Here is a 27,925-nt window from a genome sequence, read left to right on the forward strand (position 1 = left end):
ATCCAACACCGTGAAGGCAGAAATTATGGCACCAAATGTTCTCTCTTCGATTATACTAAGATTAACTTATATCCCTACGTAATCTACAGTTACCACTTTTCCAGGCTTTGCTGCAGTGTGTATCAGAGTGTACAGTTTTTCAACATTGGATATAATTCTTAAATTGATAAGAAGGAAAAAACAGACTTTGAGCCAACAAATGTTATCATATCCAGTAAATACTGTATAAAAACAAAATCTACTCTGAACACTGATCCTCAAAACCAGGACACCAAAACATTAGGTGCTGTGCTAATTACAGAATCAAGTACTGATCACATTGATTGAAAGCTTCTTAAATGAAGGTTTCAATCAATAATATGCTTTAAGTCAAAACAATATTCCAACCACTTGATTTCAAGCAAAGTAGATTTTATGTTTAGAGACACCAATGAAATGTGGTTCATTTATAAATACAGAAGAAACCAGACATCACTGCATCAACACAAAAATAAAAAAATACAAGAAGAAATACAAAATTTGGTCAACTTTGCTGTTCTCTTGGCTGCTTAAATCCCACAGTATTTGCCAATATAGCTAAAAGATGCTAACTCTTGAAAGCCTGTGTTTCCAGGCATTTCCTGTCGACTATACAGGAACACTGTACACTGTGCTTTATGAACAGCGCTCTCCCTTCCTGTGCAGCTATTCACCCGATCCTGTGAAGCCACAGTGAAGGGAGCACACAATGAGGGGAACAGGTGAATGTGGATGTCACCACACGCACCACAAAATTATAGGATTTTAAGTCGCAAGATGAAAAAGACACTGATTCTGCTTTAAAACAAGGTTTACAGGAAATTACCACTGGAATTTCATGGAAATGGCTACTAATGTAAAAGTCAAAGTGAATGACCCAAGCCAGCTTGATGTGCTGAATCCAGCACAACCTTCACACTCAATCTCCCTGATAATAAGCTCAGTGATAATAAATCCTTGCACACCACTATTTTATACAATAGTAAAGGCCTAGTCCAGGAAAAGGAAGTGAACTGAACTGAACCTCATTTACTGGAAACACAAGACATCATATGATCTCTGCACAGTCCTGTCTGTTCACCCACTTCTCAATCTATAATACTCAGTGGGCCATCCTGAAAATCAACAAAGTAAGTTGATTTTGTCACTATCTTTCAAAGGAGCCCATGCCAATTAAAAGGAAGCCAAATTCTCTAAACCTTAAATGAATATTAAGTCCAAGATCTACCCCAGGCTCCCCTATGGGGGATAAGATTAGTATAAACCCACAGTGTGACAGTGTATTGCTCTATTTGATGGGGGGAGGGGAGACACACAGGTAAGAAAAGTCAATTAAAGGACTAGGAATGCAGGGGGCAATAATGTTAAAATAGTAATACAAAAAAGGAATAACCGCAATCATCTTCTTAGGAGAACTCGATTCATGGAAGGAAAGCTAACTGCTATAGCAAAAAAAAAAAAAACAAAAACTGTATGAAGTGAAATTGGTTTCAATAATGTTAGTAAAGAATATATTCCAGAAAGTAGCAGTAAGCAGAATGTAAAATTCTGACAGCAATTGAATAGACCAGTCCCAGATGGTTAGGTTGAGGCCAACACGTAATGTGGGCAAAGCTTGGTCTATGGGGATTTGGATGACTCCTGGAGAAATATTACACTGTGCATAAGCCAAACTGAACTGTTTTCATATCTGTTATAAAGCTTCATAAAGTGCTGTTTCTACAAGCACTTCAGTTTCACAGCAAGAGTGGTATAGGATATCTAAACACACAAGAGGACATTCATGCTAGATATCTAACTCCCAGTATAATGATACATACAACCCAAAATGATTAGACTGTCATCACATCTAGGGCTTTCTGCATCTTGAGGTGGTGGTTGTGGAAAGCATGGACCTCAGTATCAATATATAGACAGGAGCCATCATTTCCTTCTATATGTGTTTTGTATTTTTTCTTCATTTTTCTAAGTCAGTTCTTCTGTTACTATCATTTCTGAGCCAAATTGGTAAAAATAAAATTGTAATCACTAAATATAGAACCCCTCTGTCAATCAAGGCATTTAAACTTCAATCTTCTGGGGCAAGGAAAGCAGTGTGGGACATTTAAAACTCTGATTTACAAACAAGGTGGTCAAAAATGTTCCTGGCTTAAACACTCACAACTTTCCTAAACAGGTCATTATAAGAGTTCTAGCTAAAGTTTGTGTCAAAGCTACTATGAGAAAATTCTGGTTATGGGAATGGCGTGAACAGTCCAATAAGTTCCCTATGACTTCATGCCACTCACTGAATCCCCACAAGGACTGAACAGTGTGATACCAGTGACAGAACCTAGCACAAACTCCGCTTTCATGCATGACATCTTTGCACCATCTTTTGCATGAAATTGGTCCCTAACTTCTGCATCAAGCTCACTCATCAGTATTTCCTGGATTTGATCCAGCTGACTGATTACCCAAGTCTCTGGGAAATCCAGAGTATACCAGTATGAACTCTCAGAATTCATCTGTCCTATACAATACACTGCTGCATTTGGGAAAATTACATTAAGAAACTATTTCTTCCTGTAAATTCCAGGGTGGGTTCCTTTGATGAGATGGCTTCATTAAATTCTTTGGAGAATAAAAGAAATTTGAACTGAGTCAAAATCACTATAATTCTGTGCAAGGTTCAACAGGGAAACCAATGCTTTCAGCAGAAGGTGGTACCACACATCTTTGTCTCTTGGAGACAAACATGCCGTTCTTACTGAATATATAAGTTTCAGTTTTTGCCACACTCATGACTAACTACAAAACATCTTTCAAAAATATATCCCACTGGAATCATGGTGTGATTTGAAGATTCATCAGATCCTTGGTTTGTGACAGGTTGCTGCTGGGAGAACCAAAAGTCCAGCAGCTTCTTGGATCCTTTAAAAAAAAATGTGCAACTTCCATCACCATAAGACTAGCAAACAACCAAAAGCCACAGAAAATCAACTAAATCCTTTCTCTCCTTGCTGTGAGTGCCACCAATTACTTCAACTGTGTTACCAAAATTCAGTCTCCTTTTATTGCTTTAATTTTATATTGACTCTTTTTTAAGGAAAGAATTAATAATATTTACCTGGACTTTCTTTTTTTTCTTTTGAGGGCAGAGAGAGACGAAAGATCACGAGTTTGTTGGAAACAGAGGCAGACACAGTTCCGTGTCTCAGCGTCCCCTGATTGCCATCTGAGGGGGAGAGCTGGCAGCTAGCAAGTGACCTGCGTGTGATGGGGGTGGGGCGGGTGCAGCCCTAAGTGATGACCCTGAGTGCCAGACACTTATCGCGAGACACTTAGCACAGCAGCTAGGGGTTCTGCTCTGCCAGTAGTCAGGCTCGCAGTGGTTCCCCCAGCAGAGGGTGTGGTGAGAGGTGGGTTGCAATTTCTCCCAGGGCCCTTCAGGCCCTGGGGCCGTGGGGCCGCCAGATGCCCTGGGGGCTGGGTCAGGCCAAGGGCTGTGTCCTGCAGAGCTGAACACAGAGCTGGCTGTGTCTCTGCCACATCCGCCCACTGGCCAGGCCCAGGACTCGATGCAGCAGGGAGCATCCCCCCACCATCCCCACTTCTGTGACCTAACGGCAAGGCAGTCTCCATGGGTTGCCATCCATGAAGGTCTCAGCAACTGGACTATATGGATACTGCCATTAAAATAACAGCTTCAAACAGTGTCAGTCTCTCTGTTCAAGTTTCAAAAATTGGTCCAGCTTAGGTCAGCAGGCTACCCCTAGGAGGTGACCAGAGGTCAGGGTTAAGTTGCCAGGACACTGCACCTCATTCCTTCAGGTCCCCCTCTGTGGCCGGGGCCATTCTCCAAAAAGGGCAATTGTTGTGAGCTAGGAATTCACTTGATTGGTATTTGCTACAACATGTGCTTCTATTGGTACAAGTGATTATCTCCAGTTGAAATGAAAAACCTAAGGGCCGCTGGGTCCTGGGTGCCTGGCTCCCTCAGTTATGACAGCTGGGTAGGGTCTGTGGGATCTTGCCCTGCTGCTGCTGCTAAGTCGCTTCAGTCGTGTCCGACTCTGTGCGACCCCATAGACCGCAGCCCACCAGGCTCTCCCGTCCCTGGGATTCTCCAGGCAAGAACACTGGAGTGGGTTGCCATTTCCTTCTCCAATGCATGGAAGTGAAAAGTGAAAGTGAAGTCGCTCAGTCGTGTCTGACTCTTCGCGACCCCATGGACTGCAGCCTACCAGGCTCCTCCATCCATGGGATTTTCCAGGCGAGAGTACTGGAGTGGGGTGCCGTTGCCTTCTCTGCTAGCCCTGCAGGCACCCCATCTAAGATCTGACTCTTCGGCCGGACTTAGCACTGGTGGGAGGACCCAGACTGGGTGGTGGACCAATCCTCTCAGGCAGGCTAACTGTTCTGCACGGGCACCTCCCTCCCTTAGTCAAGGCCTGGACCTCAGAGGGTGAAAGCCAAGCCTTGGGACTTGGCCTTTCTTACCAGAACTGAGAATAATATTTGTTTTGGTGAGGTTTACAGGAATATCATGACCTGACCTCAAAAAACAGAGGGTCTGACACCAAGAAGTTTGCAACAGCTAACCACATCTCTTCCTCGCCTTCTTATAAAAGGGCTTTGCTGCATGAGCCACCCATTTCCTTGCGTGGCCCTGCAGTAAAATTTTCTCTGCTCCAAACTCTGACATTTTGGTATTATTTGGTCTCGCTGGGTGTTGGGCACAGACTTGAGTTCAATAACACATCTAAGGTCACACAAAGATTTTGCACTGGACCTCATTCCCAGTTCAGCCTCCCTCACCACCAGAGCATAAAGAGTCCTATTCCTAAACACAATCCCCTTTCAAATACCAACCTTATACAGCTGAACGTGACCTTGCTATACCTTGTTCAAACTCGCCCCTGCACAGCAGTGGAAAGCAGCGCAGTCCCTGCTCCTGTCTGACCGTGGCGCTGCAGTCAGCTGGTCGGGAGTCCTTACCTGTGCGGAGTAGCCCTCCTTTATGACCTCAAAGATAGCTTCATTTTCTGAGACTTTCTACCCCATGTCTCATCCATAGTCATTCCCTCTCCTTTTTATTCCCCAAATGAGCACCTCCAAAATAAAGGAGGGGGTCGGGGCACAGTGCTGCATGTGTCGAGAGGGATAAGGGAATGATGGAGAGTAAGTGGTGTGAGGAGGGAAAATCAGGCAGACAGCAGAGGTTGCACGTCCTTCCCCTGGGTGAAGGACAGGCTGTGGTGGCACACTCTGGGGGCTGTGCTGTGCCCTGAAGCAGAAGGAAACGGCGCAGGAATCTCCCTATGCCTTCGTTTTGCTCCCTGTGTCCTAAGCTCCTCTGTGTCTGCATCCCCAAACTCAACAGTCCCTAGCACATAGGCTGTCCATGACAGGCTGTGTTTGGCCTTTCATGGGAACTATAGGATATGCCGCGATGCCTCCCCAGTCAGAGCAATGACAAGGCCTGTCTCAGGAGCATGACGTGCTGCTGTGAAACACGCAGTCCTCTTGACGCGTTACAGAAGGATCCTGGGGGCTGAGTAAGTCTGTGACTCCTTTACAAGTCCTCATCCTAGTTTACAACTTCATTCTCTCCAATATTTCCATCAAGTAATCAAGTAATAACAGATGAATCCAAAGAGACGGTGAGTCACTGTGTCCACTGAATGCTAGGCTGTCTGGAGCACCAGAGGCCCCTGGGCACACTCCGGGTCCCAGTAGTGCCAGAGGGAAATCTTGATCCACTGTTTTTAAATCAATAACCTAGATTTTTTAAAAATAGTTCAAAATAGACAGAAAAAAGCCTTGCATAATCATTTTGTAGCAGTATCTCTGTCAAACCAGTGAGCAATGATAGCTTCCCAGAGCTCTTATCTTATCTGTCCAAAATTACTCTTATCTATTCCAAATTAAAGGAAGTTTCCATTTCAGCAAGTTGGAGCAATTCAGAGAAGTAATAATCTGACCTTAGGCAAAGAAAATTAGAAGTTGATCTTTCTCCATTTCTTCTTTTAACCAAGGTTCTCTCCCCTTTGGATTTTATAAGGGCCACGGACCACTGCAGAGGTCCCAAGCCAATTTCCACTTGTTTATGGGACAGAGAAAACATCAAGCACATGATGGAGAAAATCTCAAATGTCCTTTACTTCTGTTCAAGCACAATGAAGCCCCTTCAAGGTCCACACACTGAGCCAAAAGTAGAGGCTGGGGATGGGGAGGAGGGAGTCAGAGACGGATAAGAACGAGGCCTTCCTTCTAAGAGCTCACAGTCCAGTGAGAAAGCAAGCCCAAGACACAAGGCCCACCAGGATGTGAACAAAACTATGGGGAGGGGTTGGTGACTGACAAGATCTGGAAAAGCTCCTGGGGGAGGTGGGATTAGAGCTATTTCTCAGCAGTGAGACGGTGGACTGTAGGAAAACATTTGCATGGAAGTAAAATAGGCAATGCTCAAAAAATAGACCAATGTAGTAGAAATGTGGAGTGCAGAAAGATTGAAATGTCCACAGTCAGGAAGAAATGGTTTCCAATCAGCATCCCTGACCATGACCCCATCCCTAGGTCTCGGGCATCTAGAGTGAAGAGAGATAGAGTGAAGTCGTTCAGTTGTGTCTGACTCTTTGCGACCCCATGGACTGTAGCCTACCAGGGTCCTCCATCCATGGAATTTTCTAAGCAAGAGTACTGGAGGGAGTTGCCATTTCCTTCTCCAGGGGCATCTAGAAAGAACACCAAATTTGCCAGCAGCACAGAGTCGGACACGACTGAAGCGACTTAGCAGCAGCAGCAGCAGCATGATCCTTCTAGGCTCCTTGTACTGCACTGGTGATCTGAAAGTACCTGCCAGCCTCACCTGACCACTTAAAAAGCAATTTTCTGGCCCATGTCAGTGGCTCAATGGAGATACTGCAGCATAGAAAGCTTCTTCCGGAAATCAGAGCAAGTTTTCAAAGAGATCTGGTGCCGAGTCATGAACTGCAAAGGGAAGGTGCCCTGATGCGACAGAGCTGCCTCAATGAAGGTGCCTGCCAGCAGCTCTCCAGGTCCTCCGCGGCGTCTCTGAAAGGCTGTAGGCCTGCACATCTGCCTCTGGAACTGCTCCTAACGACAGTTTTCCACCGAGGAGGCAAACAGGATCGAAAGATCGCTGTCACTCCCTTCTCAACTAAAGCAAAACACATTAAAATAGGTTCTCACATAATTTATGATAAAGCAGAGTTGGTGAAAGAGAAATGTACATGCCATTTGAGTAAGAAAATTTACTGAGTGTAATTTTGTCCCAAAGTTCTGTCTTATTTTCAAATAGTGGGCACAATTTCTCTAGTGATTTCCAAAATGCTCTCCCAGTTACCTAAGTTTTGTTCAGTATAGTAACATTTTAATGTATTGGTTTTTTATTCTTAATTTTAAGGTGTATTTTTTTAATTTTATTTGTATTGCTAAGTAAACCGTATAGTTAATAATTCATATCAATATCTAAGGTGACTTGACTAGTTGGAAGAGGAACATTTTCTACTGTTGTATTCGTGACTGTCAGTGTTTGAACAACTAATCTGGGATGGAAGGGAGGCTGGGAAAACACCCATCTTGCCCCTTGCACGTATGTTTGGTGGTATCCCCCGGCAAGAATACTGGAATGGGTTACCACTTTCTCCTCCAGGGGATTTACCCGACCCAGGAATCGAACCTGTGTCTCCTGAGTCTCATTGCAGGTGGATTCTTTACCACTGAGCCACCAGGGAAGCCCATCTTGCCCCTTGCTGACTGGTAATATATGTCAGTCACGTACGTCCCAAGGGGCTCGATGTCCCACTCTGTAAAATAGGGCCAGTTACACTGCCAACCCTCATGCTGTTGGAAGTACCAAGTGTAATACCTTACAGAAATATTCTCTACAGTATCCAGTTTTTTTGTTTCTTTATGGAAAAGGAGGTAAGGCTGTATCTAGAACTCTTACCAGGTACCATTTTCTGCAGAAACATAAATATATGTTTAAATCATGCATACCTAGTCCCTTCTATTTTTCTCTTTCAGAGTTACTAGTTGCTTTTATACGTAGGTTTTGTCAGATTAACTTGAAAAGTATCTTGAGAAGTCAAGGTGGTCCTGAGTTGAGAGTTTGATGCTTCTCCTGGAGAAGTATGCAGGTATGCACCTCTGGGTGAGAAGTGACTGGTTTTGGAAAGAGCAGTCAGCACGCCCTTTCTGTAACTGCACCCGCTCAGGATGGGCTGGACCGCACCATCACGATAAGCAGAATATTCGGTGAATCGGACACTTAGCCTTTGGTTTCAGGCCTGCTGTACTGTCAGGAAACGCAGACTACGCATGTCTATGAAAGGATTTGCCCCACTCTGGTTACACATCGGGTGGAGTGCAGGCAGGCTGGGTCCCAGGAGAAAAAATAAAGGTGGAGCAGACCTCAGTGCCCTTATGAGCCCCAGTGTCCACAGTGAGAGACCAGCGCCATGAGGCACAGACTCGGTCTGTTTTGTTCCCACTAGATCTGCAGCCCAGCCCAGTGCTGGCATGCCTGGGTCTGAATAAAAGCCAGTCGGTGATATTGCTGAATATCAAGCAGTCGAAGTGGTCTCTACACCAACTGGCATGACAGATTTTGGGTCTGAGTCAACACTTATTGATCCCAAAGTCTATTAATGCTTGGTGGGAGGATGAGGCATTAAACTCTTGACTTGTTGCACAGGTCCTGGGGGAAATGATCTCTGCTCCGCAACCCCTTACCTGGACCCCAGCACGGGAGGATGTGACTAACTAGCACCTGGTAGGTGTCTGGGAAGAGCTGAGGGCAGCCGCGAGGTTATGGCCGGGCACACGCCCCACCCGCATTCCACCACTGAGAAATCCTCTATTTATTAGGCTGCCACAAGCATTACTTTTGTATTTTTTTACTTCTCTTGTAGGGTCTAACTTTAGTTAGGCTAGTGGAAAGTTTTATGGGCTCCTTCCCACTCCTGCCTCCTCAACAGTGCTTCAATAAGCTACTGCTCCCTGAAGAGCCAGTCCTGTGCCCTCCAGGCCAAACTGACCAGGGCAGGACTCAGGCTCTTCCCCAGCCCACAGCTCCGCCCACACTGGGCGAAGATGACTTGCACTAAGGTTGCTTTTATGCACCAAATTCCACAGATGGAAGAGCCTGGTGGACTACAGTTTCCATGGGATCGAAAAGAGTCAGACACGCCTGAGCACAACCCCACTCCACTCAGTGATTTTTAGTAGGGTCTTCTGTTTTCTCAACTTTATAATTTTCAGTTGGTTCCAAAGACTTTTTCATCACTTCACTGGTTCCTGGACTAAATAATTAGAAGGCAGTTTAGAAACTTCAAATAGATTTGGCCCAGATGTTCATGGTCTTGGGAATAACTGACTCTATAAATTGTAGAATAAGAAGTTATGCTCATAGAACTGTACAAAACAGACTGAACCCTAATACAAGCTATAGACTTCAGTTAGTAACTTCTCAATACTGTTTCATCAATTGTAACAAATGTACCAACCACACTAACGCAAGATGTTAATAATGGGAGACACTGGGTAGGAAGGAGATGTGGGAACTCTACATAATTCTCTGCTTAACTTTTTATGAACCTAAAACAACTCTAAAAAAATTAGAAGTCTATTAATTAAAAAATAATAAAGTGGGCAAGTTGAGTAGATAAGAGTATCAATGAAACAAAAGTAGCCAATCATTGGTAATTTTTGAAGCTGAATGATGGTCCATGAATGGGGGTTCATTATATCATTCTATGTCTATTTTTTATTTTAAAAAATAAAGATTTTTAAAATCTTATGCTATTTCAATAGCATGTCTTTTCTTATTGTAAAAATAATTCATACACATTGTACGCATATGAAAAATATTAGAAAGTACCTATAATGGATTCACTCAAAGATATCACCTATAGCATTTTAGCAGGGACATATATACAAATAACAAAACTGATATCATACAAAATAAGAAGTTTTAATACTACCATTTTTTAAAACTTAGTATCACCATAAACATCTTCTCATGTCTTAAAATAGCTCCAAAAGCATGCTTTTAAATAGGCTCAGTAAGGTTTCAAATCCTGAAAGATGATGCTGCGAAAGTTCTGCACTCAATATGCCAGCAAATTTGGAAAACTCAGCAGTGGCCACAGGACTGGAAAAGGTCAGTTTTCATTCCAATCCCAAAGAAAGGCAATGCCAAAGAATGCTCAAACGACCACACAATTGCACTCATCTCACATGCTAGTAAAGTAATGCTCAAAATTCTCCAAGCCAGGCTTCAGCAATATGTGAACCATGAACTTCCTGATGTTCAAGCTGGTTTTAGAAAAGGCAGAGGAACCAGAGATCAAATTGCCAACATCCGCTGGATCATCGAAAAAGCAAGAGAGTTCCAGAAAAACATCTATTTCTGCTTTATTGACTATGCCAAAGCCTTTGACTGTGTGGATCACAGTAAACTGTGGAAAATTCTGAAAGAGATGGGAATACCAGACCACCTGACCTGCCTCTTGAGAAATCTGTATGCAGGTCAGGAAGCAACAGTTAGAACTGGACATGGAATAACAGACTGGTTCCAAATAGAAATAGGAGTACATCAAGGCTGTATATTATCACCCTGCTTATTTAAATTATATGCAGAGCACATCATGAGAAACGCTGGACTGGAAGAAACACAAGCTGGAATCTAGATTGCTGGGAGAAATATCAATCACCTCAGATATGCAGATGACACCATCCTTATGGCAGAAAGTGAAGAGGAACTAAAGAGCCTCTTGATGAAGGTGAAAGAGGAGAGTGAAAAAGTTGGCTTCAAGCTCAACATTCAGAAAACTAAGATCATGGCATCTGGTCCCATCACTTCATGGGAAATAGATGGGGAAACAGTGGAAACAGTGTCAGACTTTATGTTTTGGGGCTCCAAAATCACTGCAGATGATGACTGCAGCCATGAAATTAAAAGACGCTTACTCCTTGGAAGGAAAGTTATGACCAACCTAGACAGCATATTCAAAAGCAGAGACATTACTTTGCCAATAAAGGTCCATCTAGTCAAGGCTATGGTTTTTCTTGTGGTCATGTATGGACGTGAGAGTTGGACTGTGAAGAAGGCTGAGCGCTGAAGAACTGATGCTTTTGAACTGTGGTGTTGGAGAAGACTCTTCCAATCAGTCCATTCTGAAGGAGATCTGCCCTGGGATTTCTTTGGAAGGACTGATGCTGAAGCTGAAACTCCAGTACTTTGGCCACCTCATGCGAAGAGTTGACTCATTGGAAAAGACTCTGATGCTGGGAGGGATTGGGGGCAGGAGGAGAAGGGGACGACAGAGGATGAGATGGCTGAATGGCATCACTGACTCGATGGACGTGAGTCTGAGTGAACTCCGGGAGTTGGTGATGGACAGGGAGGCCTGGCGTGGTGCGATTCATGGGGTCACGAAGAGTCAGACACGACTGAGCGACTGAACTGAAGTGAACTGAACTGAAGGTTTCGTATTACGGCCATACTATATACAGACTAGAAATTAAATAGCTACCTGTGTAGCCCTCATCCCACATGGGTGGGACTGTCAGAGGTGTGAGATTTGCAATGACACCTAATCCTGCCACCGGGAAGACCATTTGGCCTCGGCCCCCAGCTGCTGAATCTCTCACGCTTCAAGTTGTAAATGCACTTCAGGGCTATTTAACAACATGGAAGAGGCACTTTGCTTCTTCATCACACAACCTCATGTGGATTTGCTATTTACAAAATGGAAGACAGACAGGATTTGCGTGTTTAGAGCCCTGGCATGTGTGCAGTGCTCTCTGAGGGTGCCCAAGGATAAAGGCAGTTTTCCTGGCACACACTGAAGCAGTCTGACCCTTCCCTCCCACTCAAGAAAGCACATCAGAGGTCAAATTAACGAGAGTGATGTTATGGCAATAAATTTCACTTAGAAACTGTAGCAAGTCTTTGAAATCAACCTCAACCCCCTACAGCACCTAGAGGGGTGACCCACGGGCTCCAGGAAGACCCTGCCAGTCCACACAAGATAGATCTTCTCAGGTAACCACCCAGCTCACGGCATAGAGATTCACAATTAAAGTAGGATTGCAAGGGGACCAAACAGCCAAGTAGTTAGAATGCACGCTGGCCAGAGGGTGTTACGTTTGACTGTAGATCATATAATCAGTGCGACTTCTAATCAGATCTGGAAGAAGCTGGTTCTTACTGCATGAGCCAGTTCTCCCCGAGGCTGAGCAGACACAGGTGCCAGCCCACCCGACCTTTGCCAAAGGTATTTCCTTCCACAAAGCTGGAGAGAAAAGAAGGCTTAAAACTTTAAATTCGAGGAAAAGTGTTTTCCAAAATTCATGTCTCTTGCCAAGATATCGGACGCTTTATCTTGGAGAGTTTATCTAATCAGACAAGTAGAATATGCTCTGTGATGTGAACACGAGAAGCAGAATTAGGCATTGGCTCTGTCCCATTGGATCTGTGGGACCTGGGAGGCCCCAGCCCCACTGGGCTCCGTGTGTCCAGATGACGGGAAGTCTTTCAGATCAACTTTTCTGGGAAAGAGGAATCTATCGAGCAAATTTCTGAGGATCATTGTACAGCAGGCTTTCCCGGGCACATAGAGGGAGGTGCCTATCACGTGAACTGGCAGCACGGGAAGAGTCGCATGGACAGCCCAGAAGGCCATGAGGTTGAGCAGTGGAGGCATCAGAGATCCAAGCTGTCGGCTCAGAGAGAAGAGAAAATGTTCACCCAAGAGCAGCCACACCTCCTGGCCTGGAGAGGGCAGAGAGAGGAGCTGATGGGAAGGGCACTCGTGCGATGCAGGAGCTACAACTGTGGCCACCCCACAGGCACGCTCATCTTCTGTTACCCCTTGAGATGCGAGAAACAGCATCCCATCGACAGCCGTGTCACACTTCTCATTAAATTTAATTGATTTGTCTACTTGTTTATTTTCGGCTATGCTGGTCTTTACTGCCACGTGCCTTTCCTCTAGCTGTGGCAGGGGATTCTTGTTGCTGGTCTTTACTGCCACGTGCCTTTCCTCTAGCTGTGGTGGGGGATTCTTGCTGCTGGTCTTTACTGCCACGTGCCTTTCCTCTAGCTGTGGCAGGGGATTCTTGTTGCTGGTCTTTACTGCCACGTGCCTTTCCTCTAGCTGTGGCAGGGGATTCTTGTTGCTGGTCTTTACTGCCACGTGCCTTTCCTCTAGCTGTGGTGGGGATTCTTGCTGCTGGTCTTTACTGCCACGTGCCTTTCCTCTAGCTGTGGTGGGGATTCTTGTTGCTGGTCTTTACTGCCACGTGCCTTTCCTCTAGCTGTGGTGGGGATTCTTGCTGCTGGTCTTTACTGCCACGTGGCTTTCCTCTAGCTGTGGCAGGGGATTCTTGTTGCTGGTCTTTACTGCCACGTGGCTTTCCTCTAGCTGTGGTAGGGGAGTTCTTGTTGCTGGTCTTTACTGCCACGTGTCTTTCCTCTAGCTGTGGTGGGGGATTCTTGCTGCTGGTCTTTACTGCCACGTGCCTTTCCTCTAGCTGTGGTGGGGATTCTTGCTGCTGGTCTTTACTGCCACGTGCCTTTCCTCTAGCTGTGGCAGGGGATTCCTGCTGCTGGTCTTTACTGCCACGTGCCTTTCCTCTAGCTGTGGTGGGGATTCTTGCTGCTGGTCTTTACTGCCACGTGCCTTTCCTCTAGCTGTGGCAGGGGATTCTTGCTGCTGGTCTTTACTGCCACGTGCCTTTCCTCTAGCTGTGGCGGGGATTCTTGCTGCTGGTCTTTACTGCCACGTGCCTTTCCTCTAGCTGTGGCAGGGGATTCTTGCTGCTGGTCTTTACTGCCACGTGCCTTTCCTCTAGCTGTGGCAGGGGATTCTTGCTGCTGGTCTTTACTGCCACGTGCCTTTCCTCTAGCTGTGGCAGGGGATTCTTGCTGCTGGTCTTTACTGCCACGTGCCTTTCCTCTAGCTGTGGTGGGGGATTCTTGCTGCTGGTCTTTACTGCCACGTGGCTTTCCTCTAGCTGTGGCAGGGGATTCTTGCTGCTGGTCTTTACTGCCACGTGCCTTTCCTCTAGCTGTGGCAGGGGATTCCTGCTGCTGGTCTTTACTGCCACGTGCCTTTCCTCTAGCTGTGGCAGGGGATTCCTGCTGCTGGTCTTTACTGCCACGTGCCTTTCCTCTAGCTGTGGCAGGGGATTCTTGCTGCTGGTCTTTACTGCCACGTGCCTTTCCTCTAGCTGTGGCAGGGGATTCTTGCTGCTGGTCTTTACTGCCACGTGCCTTTCCTCTAGCTGTGGCAGGGGGATTCTGCTGCTGGTCTTTACTGCCACGTGCCTTTCCTCTAGCTGTGGCAGGGGATTCTTGCTGCTGGTCTTTACTGCCACGTGCCTTTCCTCTAGCTGTGGTAGGGGATTCTTGTTGCTGGTCTTTACTGCCACGTGGCTTTCCTCTAGCTGTGGCAGGGGATTCTTGTTGCTGGTCTTTACTGCCACGTGGCTTTCCTCTAGCTGTGGTAGGGGATTCTTGCTGCTGGTCTTTACTGCCACGTGGCTTTCCTCTAGCTGTGGCAGGGGATTCTTGCTGCTGGTCTTTACTGCCACGTGCCTTTCCTCTAGCTGTGGTGGGGGATTCTTGCTGCTGGTCTTTACTGCCACGTGCCTTTCCTCTAGCTGTGGCAGGGGATTCTTGTTGCTGGTCTTTACTGCCACGTGCCTTTCCTCTAGCTGTGGTGGGGATTCTTGCTGCTGGTCTTTACTGCCACGTGGCTTTCCTCTAGCTGTGGCAGGGGATTCTTGTTGCTGGTCTTTACTGCCACGTGCCTTTCCTCTAGCTGTGGCAGGGGATTCTTGCTGCTGGTCTTTACTGCCACGTGCCTTTCCTCTAGCTGTGGCAGGGGATTCTTGTTGCTGGTCTTTACTGCCACGTGCCTTTCCTCTAGCTGTGGCAGGGGATTCTTGTTGCTGGTCTTTACTGCCACGTGCCTTTCCTCTAGCTGTGGTGGGGATTCTTGTTGCTGGTCTTTACTGCCACGTGCCTTTCCTCTAGCTGTGGCGGGGATTCTTGCTGCTGGTCTTTACTGCCACGTGCCTTTCCTCTAGCTGTGGCGGGGATTCTTGTTGCTGGTCTTTACTGCCACGTGCCTTTCCTCTAGCTGTGGTAGGGGATTCTTGCTGCTGGTCTTTACTGCCACGTGCCTTTCCTCTAGCTGTGGTAGGGGATTCCTGCTGCTGGTCTTTACTGCCACGTGCCTTTCCTCTAGCTGTGGTAGGGGATTCCTGTTGCTGGTCTTTACTGCCACGTGCCTTTCCTCTAGCTGTGGTGGGGAGTTCCTGCTGCTGGTCTTTACTGCCACGTGCCTTTCCTCTAGCTGTGGCAGGGGATTCTTGTTGCTGGTCTTTACTGCCACGTGCCTTTCCTCTAGCTGTGGTGGGGGATTCTTGCTGCTGGTCTTTACTGCCACGTGGCTTTCCTCTAGCTGTGGTGGGGATTCTTGTTGCTGGTCTTTACTGCCACGTGGCTTTCCTCTAGCTGTGGTAGGGGATTCCTGCTGCTGGTCTTTACTGCCACGTGCCTTTCCTCTAGCTGTGGTGGGGATTCCTGCTGCTGGTCTTTACTGCCACGTGCCTTTCCTCTAGCTGTGGCAGGGGATTCCTGCTGCTGGTCTTTACTGCCACGTGCCTTTCCTCTAGCTGTGGCAGGGGATTCCTGCTGCTGGTCTTTACTGCCACGTGCCTTTCCTCTAGCTGTGGCAGGGGATTCCTGCTGCTGGTCTTTACTGCCACGTGCCTTTCCTCTAGCTGTGGCAGGGGATTCCTGCTGCTGGTCTTTACTGCCACGTGGCTTTCCTCTAGCTGTGGCAGGGGATTCTTGCTGCTGGTCTTTACTGCCACGTGCCTTTCCTCTAGCTGTGGCAGGGGATTCTTGCTGCTGGTCTTTACTGCCACGTGGCTTTCCTCTAGCTGTGGCAGGGGATTCTTGCTGCTGGTCTTTACTGCCACGTGCCTTTCCTCTAGCTGTGGCAGGGGATTCCTGCTGCTGGTCTTTACTGCCACGTGGCTTTCCTCTAGCTGTGGCGGGGATTCTTGCTGCTGGTCTTTACTGCCACGTGCCTTTCCTCTAGCTGTGGCAGGGGATTCTTGCTGCTGGTCTTTACTGCCACGTGCCTTTCCTCTAGCTGTGGCAGGGGATTCTTGTTGCTGGTCTTTACTGCCACGTGCCTTTCCTCTAGCTGTGGTGGGGATTCTTGTTGCTGGTCTTTACTGCCACGTGCCTTTCCTCTAGCTGTGGTGGGGATTCTTGTTGCTGGTCTTTACTGCCACGTGCCTTTCCTCTAGCTGTGGCAGGGGATTCTTGCTGCTGGTCTTTACTGCCACGTGCCTTTCCTCTAGCTGTGGTGGGGATTCTTGCTGCTGGTCTTTACTGCCACGTGCCTTTCCTCTAGCTGTGGCAGGGGATTCTTGCTGCTGGTCTTTACTGCCACGTGCCTTTCCTCTAGCTGTGGCAGGGGATTCTTGTTGCTGGTCTTTACTGCCACGTGCCTTTCCTCTAGCTGTGGTGGGGATTCTTGTTGCTGGTCTTTACTGCCACGTGCCTTTCCTCTAGCTGTGGCAGGGGATTCTTGCTGCTGGTCTTTACTGCCACGTGCCTTTCCTCTAGCTGTGGCAGGGGATTCCTGCTGCTGGTCTTTACTGCCACGTGCCTTTCCTCTAGCTGTGGTGGGGATTCTTGTTGCTGGTCTTTACTGCCACGTGCCTTTCCTCTAGCTGTGGCAGGGGATTCCTGCTGCTGGTCTTTACTGCCACGTGCCTTTCCTCTAGCTGTGGCAGGGGATTCCTGCTGCTGGTCTTTACTGCCACGTGCCTTTCCTCTAGCTGTGGTAGGGGATTCTTGCTGCTGGTCTTTACTGCCACGTGCCTTTCCTCTAGCTGTGGTAGGGGATTCCTGCTGCTGGTCTTTACTGCCACGTGCCTTTCCTCTAGCTGTGGCAGGGGATTCTTGCTGCTGGTCTTTACTGCCACGTGCCTTTCCTCTAGCTGTGGTGGGGAGTTCCTGCTGCTGGTCTTTACTGCCACGTGCCTTTCCTCTAGCTGTGGCAGGGGATTCTTGTTGCTGGTCTTTACTGCCACGTGCCTTTCCTCTAGCTGTGGTGGGGGATTCTTGCTGCTGGTCTTTACTGCCACGTGGCTTTCCTCTAGCTGTGGTGGGGATTCTTGTTGCTGGTCTTTACTGCCACGTGGCTTTCCTCTAGCTGTGGTAGGGGATTCCTGCTGCTGGTCTTTACTGCCACGTGCCTTTCCTCTAGCTGTGGTGGGGATTCCTGCTGCTGGTCTTTACTGCCACGTGCCTTTCCTCTAGCTGTGGTGGGGATTCCTGCTGCTGGTCTTTACTGCCACGTGCCTTTCCTCTAGCTGTGGCAGGGGATTCTTGTTGCTGGTCTTTACTGCCACGTGCCTTTCCTCTAGCTGTGGTGGGGATTCTTGCTGCTGGTCTTTACTGCCACGTGCCTTTCCTCTAGCTGTGGCGGGGATTCCTGCTGCTGGTCTTTACTGCCACGTGCCTTTCCTCTAGCTGTGGTGGGGATTCTTGTTGCTGGTCTTTACTGCCACGTGGCTTTCCTCTAGCTGTGGCGGGGATTCCTGCTGCAGTGGCTTCTCTTGTGCAGCACAAGCTCAGGGCGCGTGGCCTTCAGCAGTTGTGGCGCAAGGGCTCGATAGCTGTGGCTCCCGGGCTCAAAACACAGGCTCAGTAATGGTGGCACACAGGCTTAGCGGCTCTGAGGCAAGTGGGATCTTCCCAGATCAGGGATGCAATCTGTGCCTCCTGCATCAGCCACTGAGCCACCAGGGAAGCCCCCTCTCCACACTGTTAAGAAACAGTCCTCTTCTTTAATGAAGATCTGTTTCATGCAAAAGGATCTCAGATCTCTGGCACTGAGGTCTGTGGGAATAACCCCAGGTTCAGTCAGCACTTCCTTGGATCTGATCCAGGGACAGAGGGGACTTAAAATTATCACCCGGCCTCAAAAAGAAGTCAGTAGCAAGCTTGAAAGTATAGAGACAGAGGTTGAGGGAGAAAGGTTGCCAGCACTCTGGCTACAAATGCTCCGCAGAGCAGCTTCCCCGGGACAGCGGGCTTTCACTCTCTCGGCCCCTCACACTGAAGTGGGTGAGAAGGTGACACTCTTGCATCCCCCATGGCAGAGGCTGGGCACGTAGAAGACTCCAGAATTCAGAATATTCCTCTCCTCAGGAACAGGTGGCCAGAAGGAGATTGCAGAGGGCATTGAGACTCAGCCAGTCACCAGAGAAAGTCACCAGTGTCCTGAGGACTTTCTTTAAAAGAAGGGGTTTCCCAGAAAGCCAGGATGGAGCTGCGAGGGGTGAGGAGAGGAAGCGACTGCAGATGACTCATACTGCGGTTGCCCAAATGACCACAGTAAAGATCCTATAAAATGCATCGTGTAAAAAGGAAATAATTTAGGAAATACAAAAAGGCAAGACGTAGATACAGTTACGGAATTAAAGGCAAACACGCCATGACACTGAGCCACTTAGAGAAAATGGCCTTCAGAAATCACGAGGACAGAAGGCTAAACGGTGGAGAAGACTGCAGATAAACCAGACGAGCAGAACAAGCCAGAACAACTGGAAGAGAGAAAAGAGGTGTTAGAAATCAGCAAACCAAGTAGATGACAGGAATGAAATTTTCACTCGAATAGAAATGAAAAAATATTTCTTAATGTCCACAGTCGCAGACAAATTACACAAACTGATACGACAGCACGCATGAGACAATATTAAGATGTTGCTGTCGTTCAGTCAGTCAGTCGCGTCCTACTTCTGTGACCACACGGACTGCAGCACGCCAGGCTTCCCTGTCCTTCACCATCTCCAGGAGCTTGCTCAAACTCACGTCCACTGAGTCAGTGATGCCACCCAAACAGCTCGTCCTCTGTCGTCCCCTTCTCCTCCTGCCTTCAATCTCTCCCAGCATCAGGATCTTTTCTAATGAGTCGGCTCTTCGCAGCAGGTGGCCAGTATTAAGATACCTCTGAACATAAATGTTTTATACATCATGTGCTCCTGGCACAGTATATGATAAAACTAAACAGTATAATCTCAACTACACATATACGCAAATACACAAAAGTATGTATTCTTTTACAAAGTGTGCGAGCACAGCTATGTGCTTATGTAAAAGTCTGGAAGGAAATACATCAAAATGCTCAGGGGTTAACTTTGCGGGATTATTTGTCATTTAAATTGGTTGTACCTTTTTAAATTTCTCACAATGTTTTAGTTTTACTGCAGAAAAACATGTTTTTCAAAAAACAAAAGCAGAAAACAGTTTGAAAATATATCTGTAGAAAATGGAATCTTTGTGTTGTATTCTGTTAGAGCTTTTTATTTTTACTTGAAGAGATGTTATGAAAGGAAAAATGCCTTCAAATGAAATTCTTAATTGAGCAAGAGGGTATAATGTCCATCCATTCACTAAAAGGTAGTTCACACCACATCCGTTCACACCAAGTACTCACTCAGGAGCCAGAGATACAAGCTAGATAAAAATCTTGTCCTCTAAAGGACATTCTGGTGGGGCGGAACATACAATAAGCAATTAGAGAGTATGTCCAATGGGGTAACGATTATGGAGAAAAGCTAGAGCAGCAGAAGGAATCACCTTCCTTGATTCTGGGAAGTTGTTGCGTTTTTACATCGTGATGACAGACAAAGCCTTGAAAAGGTGGCTTCTCGACAAAGACCCGAGGTGGTGAGTGCGCCACCCCGTGGACACCCGAGGTAAAGCAGTCAGGCCGAAGGAACACTGTTGCGAAGGTGTGCGAGAAGGGCCTGGAAGGAGGAACAGGCGCGGGGCCTGTCTGCTAGACAGAGTAACGGAGAGGAGAGCAGGAGATGAGGGCAACGTGCAGTGTGGGCTGTGAATGTGAAGGGGGTCGCCGGAGGGCCGTAAGCTGAGAAGAATATAAGCAAAGTGTAACTGAGACCGATCTACCGTGGAGTGCTCTCGTATGTGTCAATACCTGTTCGTCCTCTCGAGGCACCTTGGTATGTACTATTGAAATGGTAGCTTTAGCCTTCAACTATGCCTTCTATTAAGGCAGATGCAAAGAATTGAGGGCTTATAATCATTTATGTCCATTAAATGAATTAGTCAATCTGTGTAAAACCAATTTCAAAACATATAATTTGGAACAATACGCTAAAATAACTTGGACAGAGACACAGAAATTCTAAGTGGGTAGCTTTAAAGTAACCAGAGGGTCAATTAAGTGGAAATTTCTAGAAAGCAAGTGAGGAACTCAGACCCTCAAGATCTGGGATATGTTATAAAGCTGTAACAAGCCTTAAAGCTTTTGTCAGATGAAACCTAGGGCTACCAGAGTTAAAGGCAGTAGGTTTTTTAAGCCGATCATCATGGTGAAGCTTCCTGAGAGGGAGTATGTACATCTACAGTAGCTTCAGAGCCGCCAGAGAAGGACACACAAAAATCTGCGGGGAAAATTCTTTCATTAGAAGCTTCAGAAGGAAGCAGACTGTGTTGTCTCCAGACCTAAGTATCCACTGTGTGGTCATGCGGAGACAACCCAGACAGCAGTGGCCTGCTAAGCTTGGGAGCCATGGTGGGTCATGAAGGTCACCATTAACTTGATGGAACATCATTATTCAAAGAGGTGTCGTTGCTGCGCCTTCTCAGTGTATATCACTGCCACATCTTCCACTTGAGCCCTTCCAGTGAATATTGAGGGTTGATTTCCTTTAGAATTGACTAGTTTGATCTTCTTGCAGTTCAAGGGACTCTCAAGAGTCTTCTCCAGCACCACAGTTCGAAATCATCAATTCTTTGCCACTCAGCCTTCTTTATGGTTCAACTCTCACATCTGTACATGAATACTGGAAAACCATAGCTTTTACTATACAGACCTTTGTCAGCAAAGTGATGTCTCTGCTTTTTAATATGCCGTCTAGGTTTGTCTTGCTTTACTTTCAGGGAGCAAGGGTTTTTAATTTCATGGCTGAAGTCACCCTCCCCAGTGATTTTGGAGCCCAAGAAAATAAAATCTGTCACTGCTTCCACTTCTAAGGAACACAATGGCACCCCACTCCAGTACTCTTGCCTGGAAAATCCCATGGATGGAGGAGCCTGGTGGGCTGCAGTCCATGGGGTCGCAAGGAGTCGGACATGACTGAGCGACTTCACTTTCACTTTTCACTTTCATGAACTGGAGAAGGAAATGGCAACCCACTCCAGTGTTCTTGCCTGGAGAATCCCAGGGACAGGGGAGCCTGGTGGGCTGCCGTCTATGGGGTTGCACAGAGTCGGACACGACTGAAGCGACTTAGCAGCAGCAGCAGCAAAGCCCTTTACAGTTGCCTAGCACTTAGCCATTTACAAAGAGCTTCTGATTAATCATTCCCTTTGAGACTAAAACCAACTATGTGAAGTTGTTAAGTGACAACCACATCAGGAGAGTTAGTGACTTGCCAAAAGCCACTGAGACCCAGAAGAGGGCCTGAACTTCTGAAGTTCTGACCCCCAGTGGATTCACTTCAGGGAGCAGCCTTGTCCACTGGACCACCCCGTCATTCAGGACCCCGCACTGTGCCTGAATGTGTGCAAATGGCCTTCTCGAAGAATCAGTTCAGGCTGTGTATCCTTCAAGACAGTAAATCTCCTTTGATAGACTTCCTCCAACTTCCTAAAGCTTAGCCAGTCCCCTCTCCTCTGCCACATCTGTACTTTAAATGTTCTTCTATTGCTTCTTACTACTTTTTACTATAATTTATTTATTTACATGTCAAGCTGCTAGCCTGTGAATCCTTAGGACAGTGAATACTTCTGAGGCAGGTTCTTGGTCTTTGGAGCCAGACCGCCTAGGGTGGGATCCCAGGTTTGCAACTTACTAGCACTACAAAGAAAATCACTTGAAGTCCCTGTGTTCATCTCCTCATCTGTAAAACCAGGATAATAACAAAATTGCCAATCTCATAGGGCTATTGTGAAGACGAAAGCAGTCAATATATGAAAGTCACTAGAATAATTAATAAACATTGGGAAAGAATCTAAATGTGAGTGAACAGGGAAATCGATAAATTAAACACAATGCTTTCGTACAATGGAAAGTACCCTCCAGCCATTAAGAAAACACAGCTACACACACCACCGTAATCAGTATCACTATCACCATTGCATCCTTAGCTCCCGTCAGCCTGTCACCCAGAAGGTGCCCCACAAAGTTCTGTCAGACATGCGAACAAATAAATGTACTTGTCAAACACTGACTTGGGTAAAAATAGAAATTTTACCTGCTCTATTTTGGGGTAGTCCCAGCTGCCTGGACTATATCTAAGAATACTAGGATCACCGCTTTCCTCCACAAAAGAATACACAGGAAATTCAAGGAATTGAGCTCAAGTTTCCTAAATTAATCCACCCAAATGAAAAGCACAGGCCTCCAGGCCAAAGAATCAGACTCACTTGTTTGTTAATAAAATATTATGCAACTAAGAACCTTTATTTCAGTTCAGGCTAAGTGGCTTGGATGGAATTGCTTGGATCAGTTAAACCTCCAGGACATGGAAACCCCTGTAAAGGAATGCAGTATACACCTTCTCTTTCTTTTTAGATTATTTGATTTAGAACAAACTACAAGGGTAATCACCATAGAAACCTACTAACAGGGATTTTCACACAAGGTTCTCTGTTGTGTGTGTTTCTTAATGGTCTGTTGAGCCATGAAGGGAAAAGGCAGCAGATTCAAGGAAGCTGCAAAGGGAAAGGAGATGTTTACTTTAATAAGCTTTAATTTTTAAAAAATAAAACGGGTCTTTCCTATCCAAAAGAGTGAATATCAAAACATAAGACAGCTTTTGAAAAGATAGGAAAAGGACAGAATCTAACATGATTAAAGTATCTAACATTTGTATACCATATTTCATTTATAAAACTTTTTCATATTATTAAATTTTAAAAGATTGATGATAATCTTTTATAAATTCTATAGCAACTCTCAGACATGATTTCAAAGAGAAATATATCAGAATTTTTGTTTCAGTCTTTTTTGTTATAGTGAAATACTTGGAAGAGCTGAAATGCAAATGAACAAGAAAGCTGGTAAATTAAGTGTGCTGTATTAATACAACAGAAAAATATCACACAGCATTTAAAGAAGTTTATATATACAGATTTGCATGTTTGTCTTATCATGGGTAGGTTTCAAAAAAATTTAAGTATAAAAGAGGAAGTTGCATAACAACATAGTAATGTGTATGGAATAACATTTTGGCAAAATTTTGTTTAAAGCCATGAACTTCTTTTGATATGACTAACCACAGAGGCCAATAGGTTTTTTTTTAATCTTCCAACTTCCTTAAAATTAAACAGACCAAACATAAGAGTGAGGAAATAAGACCATGAATAATACCATCAGTAACACCGAGGGATAAGGAATTCTCTATGAACGTGAATAAGGAAGATGGATGAGCAGGAACATTAGGGGCTCAGCAGCTGTGGGGCTCAAACTGGGAAAAGGGAGGAAGAACCCAGGACTCTGTAACTGTCGACAACCAAAGACCAAAACCAAAACAAGCAAACAAAAACGCAAACAAACACATCCAAGATTTCAATATATACCAGGAGGATCCTGGGAAAACAGCAGTGACGACAACTGCATGGCTTGACCTCCTAAGAGCCCCCGTCTCATACACAGAGCAACTGGGACAGCAGAACCAGAGCCCACAGGCAGCGTCTACCAAAGTAAGTGGTCCTAAATCAGATGTAGGCACGAATAAGCCACTTACCCATGACCTGCATGAGATAATGAGACTTCTGATAACACTGATAACCAATAAACAAAGAATGCCCAACATATACTAACTTAGAAAGCAAGAGAGGTCAGTCTGAACACAGTAGTTAAAACTGAAAAAGGAGCATAAAATTTAGAAGAATCATTTTGTTATCCAGACAAAACTATCAAGCTACTGAAAAGGGAAAAGAAATCAAGGTGAAATAAGTCAGATGGAGAAAGACAAGTATCACATGATAAATCTTATATGTGAATCTAAAATTGACATTACTAGCCCACCCAAAAACAGCAGAACACACATTCTTTTCAAGTTCACATGAAATAATCGTCATGAAAGAGCAGATTCTGGACCAAAAAATAAATTAATAAATTTAAATTAATTTAATTGATTAAATATTTTTATAAATTTTAAAAGATTTAATTACATCAAATATGTTCTCTAACCATAATGGAATTAAACTAGAAGTCAAGAACAGAAAGATCTCTGGAAATTTCTCAAATATTTAGAAATTAAGTTACTTTCTAAATAACCAATCAGATACAAAAACCAAAGGAAAATTAGAAAACATTTTAAGCTGAATGAAAATGAAAACATAATATATCACAACTTCTGGATGCCACTAAAGCAGCATATAATTTATAGCAATAAATGCCTGTATTTGAAAAAAAGAAAAGTTTCTAATCAATTATCTGAGGCTTCATCTTTAGAAATTAGAAAAAGAAGAACAAATTAAACACAAAGTAAGCAAAAGAAAAGAAATAATAAAGATAGCAAAAGACAATAAAATAGAAAACATAAAAATGGTGAAGAAAATGTAATGAAACAAAAATTTTTGAAAAAAGCAATGAAATTTATAAACTTGTAGACAGACTACTAAAAAAAAGAAATAAATGATAGGGCTGGAATCATTACAGAGTCTACAGATATTAAAGAAATAATAGGGGATATTATGGGCAATTTTATGCCAATAAATTTGATAACTTCAATGAAATGGATGATATATACGAACACAATTAACTCAAGAGAAAAAACAGATAACCTGAAAAAAAAAGCCTATATTTATAAAGAAATTGAACTTGTAGTTTAAAACTTTCCCACAAATAAAACTTCAAATCCAGAAGGTTGGTGAAATCTATTACTGGTATAACCAACATCATACTTATTAGTGAAAGACTAAATACTTTCCCCCAACTTTGGAAACGTGCCAAGGACGTCCAGTCAGTGCAGTAAGTCATGGAAGAGGAAAAAAAAAAAGGCATCCAGATTGCAAATAAAGAATAAAACTGACCTGATTCGTGGAAAACATTCATATGCTCATACACCCCCAGGAATTACTATGGATCTACAAAACAAACTTCCTAGAACTAGGATTTTAGAATTTAAGGTCAGTATAGAACACCAATTACAGTTCTATATACTAGCAATGGAAAAGCAGAACTTGAATTAAAAAACAAAAACATTTACACTAGTATAAAGTTATGAAATATTTAGAAATAGATGAGAAAGATGTGAAACTTATAGATGTAAATAAATGGAGAAATATAACAGGCACATGAAGATTCAATATTAAGATACTAGTTGTTCCCAAATTGATCTATAGATATAGCACATCATTCCAGTCAAAGCCCTTGTTAACTTTTTTTGAAGACATTGGCAAGGTCACTGTAAAATTCATATGGAAATTAAAAGGACATATAGTATTCAAAACAACTTTGAAGACAAAGGGCCTGATTCATCTCATTGTAGTTAAAATAGTCAAGACAGTGCTATATTGATACAAAGATAAAAAAGGGGACCAAAAGTTGACCAAGGTCTATAAATACATTAAAAGACACTTGTCTTTGCTTTTAAAAGAAAAGCAAAGACTAACCTAGACAGTGTATTAAAAGCAGAGACATTACTTTGCTGATAAAGGTCCTTATAGTCAAAGCTATGGTTTTTCCAGTTGCTGCTGCTGCTGCTGCTAAGTCGATTCAGTCGTGTCCAACTCTGTGCGACCCCATAGACGGCAGCCCACGAGGCTCCCCCATCCCTGGGATTCTCCAGACAAGAACACTGGAGTGGGTTGCCATTTCCTTCTCCAATGCAGGAAAGTGGAAAGTCAAAGTGAAGTCGCTGAGTCGTGTCCGACTCTTAGCGATCCCATGGACTGCAGCCCACCAGGCTCCTCCATCCATGGGATTTTCCAGGCAAGAGTACTGGAGTGGGGTGCCATTGCCTTCCCCAATGGTTTTTCCAGTAGTCATAAACAAATGTGAGAGCTGGACAATAAAAAAGACTGCACAACAAAGAATTGATGCCTTCAAACTGGGGTGCTGGAGAAGGTTCTTAAAAGTCCCTTGGACAGCAAGGAGATCAAACCAATCAATCATAAAGGAAATCCACCCTAAATATTCATTAGAAGAACTGATGCTGAAGCTGAAGCTCCAATATTTGGGCCACCTGATTCGAAGAGCCAACTCATTGGAAAAGATCCCAATGCTGAGAAAGATTGAAGGCAGGAGGAGAAGGGGACAACAGAGGATGAAATGGTTGGATGGCATCACTGACTCAATAGACAAGAGTTTGATCAAACTCTGGGAGATGGTGAAGGACAGGAAAGCCTGGTGTGCTGCAGTTCATGGGGTCACAAATAGTCAGACACAACTGAGCGACTGAACGAGCGCACAGACGATACAACAGATAAAAGACAGCTAACTTAGCAAATAAGATGGAAGCAATTAGATAGCCAGATGTAAAAAATAACTTTGACCCATTCTTTGCACTCAAAATGGCTCATAAAACTTCTAGAAGAAAATATAAGAGAAAATCTTTGTGATTCTGGCTTAAACAAAGATTTCTTACCATGATCTAGGAAGGGAAAAAACTGATTAATTTGACCTCATCAGAATTAAGAAGGCGAAGGTGAAGGTGAAGTCGCTCAGCCATGTCCGACTCTTTGCAACTCCGTGGACTATAGCCTACCAGGCTTCTCCGTCCATGGGATTCTCCAGGCAAGAATACTGGAGTGAGTTACCATTTCCTTCTCCAGGGGATCTTCCCTACCCAGGGATCGAACCTGGGTCTCCCACATTGGAGGCAAACGCTTTAACCTCTGAGCCACCAGGGAAGCCCATTAAGAACTGCTCTTCAAAAGACACTGTTCAGAGGACGAAAACATTAAATATTTGCAAATCCCAGTTTTTTTAATGAACTTATATTAAGAGCTCTGCAAACTGAAAAATAAGGAAACAAAAATTCAGTTTTAGAAGAAAAGGAGCAAAGTACTTGAACACAGTCTTCATCAAAGAATAGATGAGGAGATAACAAAGTAATTGTAAAGTAAAAAGTCGCTGATTGTCTGTTACCCGAGAGTAAAAAGATATCACTTGAGGCTGGCCAGTCAAGTAAAAGAAGTATAAGTTAATTGAAGAATAAAAAGATTAGCAATAAGATAAAACTTGTGCCTAAAATTCAAAACTTAGAAAAAGGGAGGGAGGAGAAATGGCTTCTATAATTTCCGTATTGTTCAAAGTAGAACACCAACAGATAGTATCTAAAGAAAAAGAGGACTAGGAATTTTATATAAAGCATTAATTAGCATAGAGGTAATTATTAGAACACACAAATCTTCCTGAATAGTAAAGCCAAAACAAGATAAAAGAGTAAGTAAAAGAGAAATTTGACCACGGCATGGTAAAACTGAAATTGAACATGTCATTTGTATCAAGAAAAAAGAAAGAGCTAAATCCATCTGTAAAAAACAAAGCTTTATCAAGTTGACTTACAAAGCAGTATCCAACTCTCTGCTCTTAGACAAGAAAGACAAGTAAGCAAAGAGGTTCAGAAAGGATAAAAGTTAAAGCATGAGAAAATTCATACTAGGCATATCTTGATACCAGACAAAGTAGAATTCTCTCCAAAAAGCAATAAATGGAACAAAGAAAAACAGTTTTTAATGCTAAAGGCTATAACTCATAATGAAGACACGCTATGAATATTTACGCACCTGACGACACAGCGAGTCTGCCAAGCAGGAGTCACGGAAGATGAAAGGAGAGAGAGGCGCCACATGCTGCGGACTGTGGAACAT

General features: G+C 44.6%; 1 non-coding gene and 1 pseudogene across 1 annotated transcript; both read right to left on the reverse strand.

Moving 5' to 3' along the window:
• Positions 1 to 1,869: 1,869 nt before the first annotated feature.
• LOC100140590 (S-adenosylmethionine decarboxylase proenzyme 1-like) lies at positions 1,870 to 27,925 on the reverse strand (annotated as a pseudogene).
• TRNAW-CCA (transfer RNA tryptophan (anticodon CCA)) lies at positions 26,891 to 26,962 on the reverse strand. The gene has a single exon. It is a non-coding gene; the product is annotated as a tRNA-Trp (tRNA).

This window comes from Bos taurus, chromosome 28, assembly GCF_002263795.3.
Source record: "Bos taurus isolate L1 Dominette 01449 registration number 42190680 breed Hereford chromosome 28, ARS-UCD2.0, whole genome shotgun sequence".
NCBI lineage: Eukaryota > Metazoa > Chordata > Mammalia > Artiodactyla > Bovidae > Bos > Bos taurus.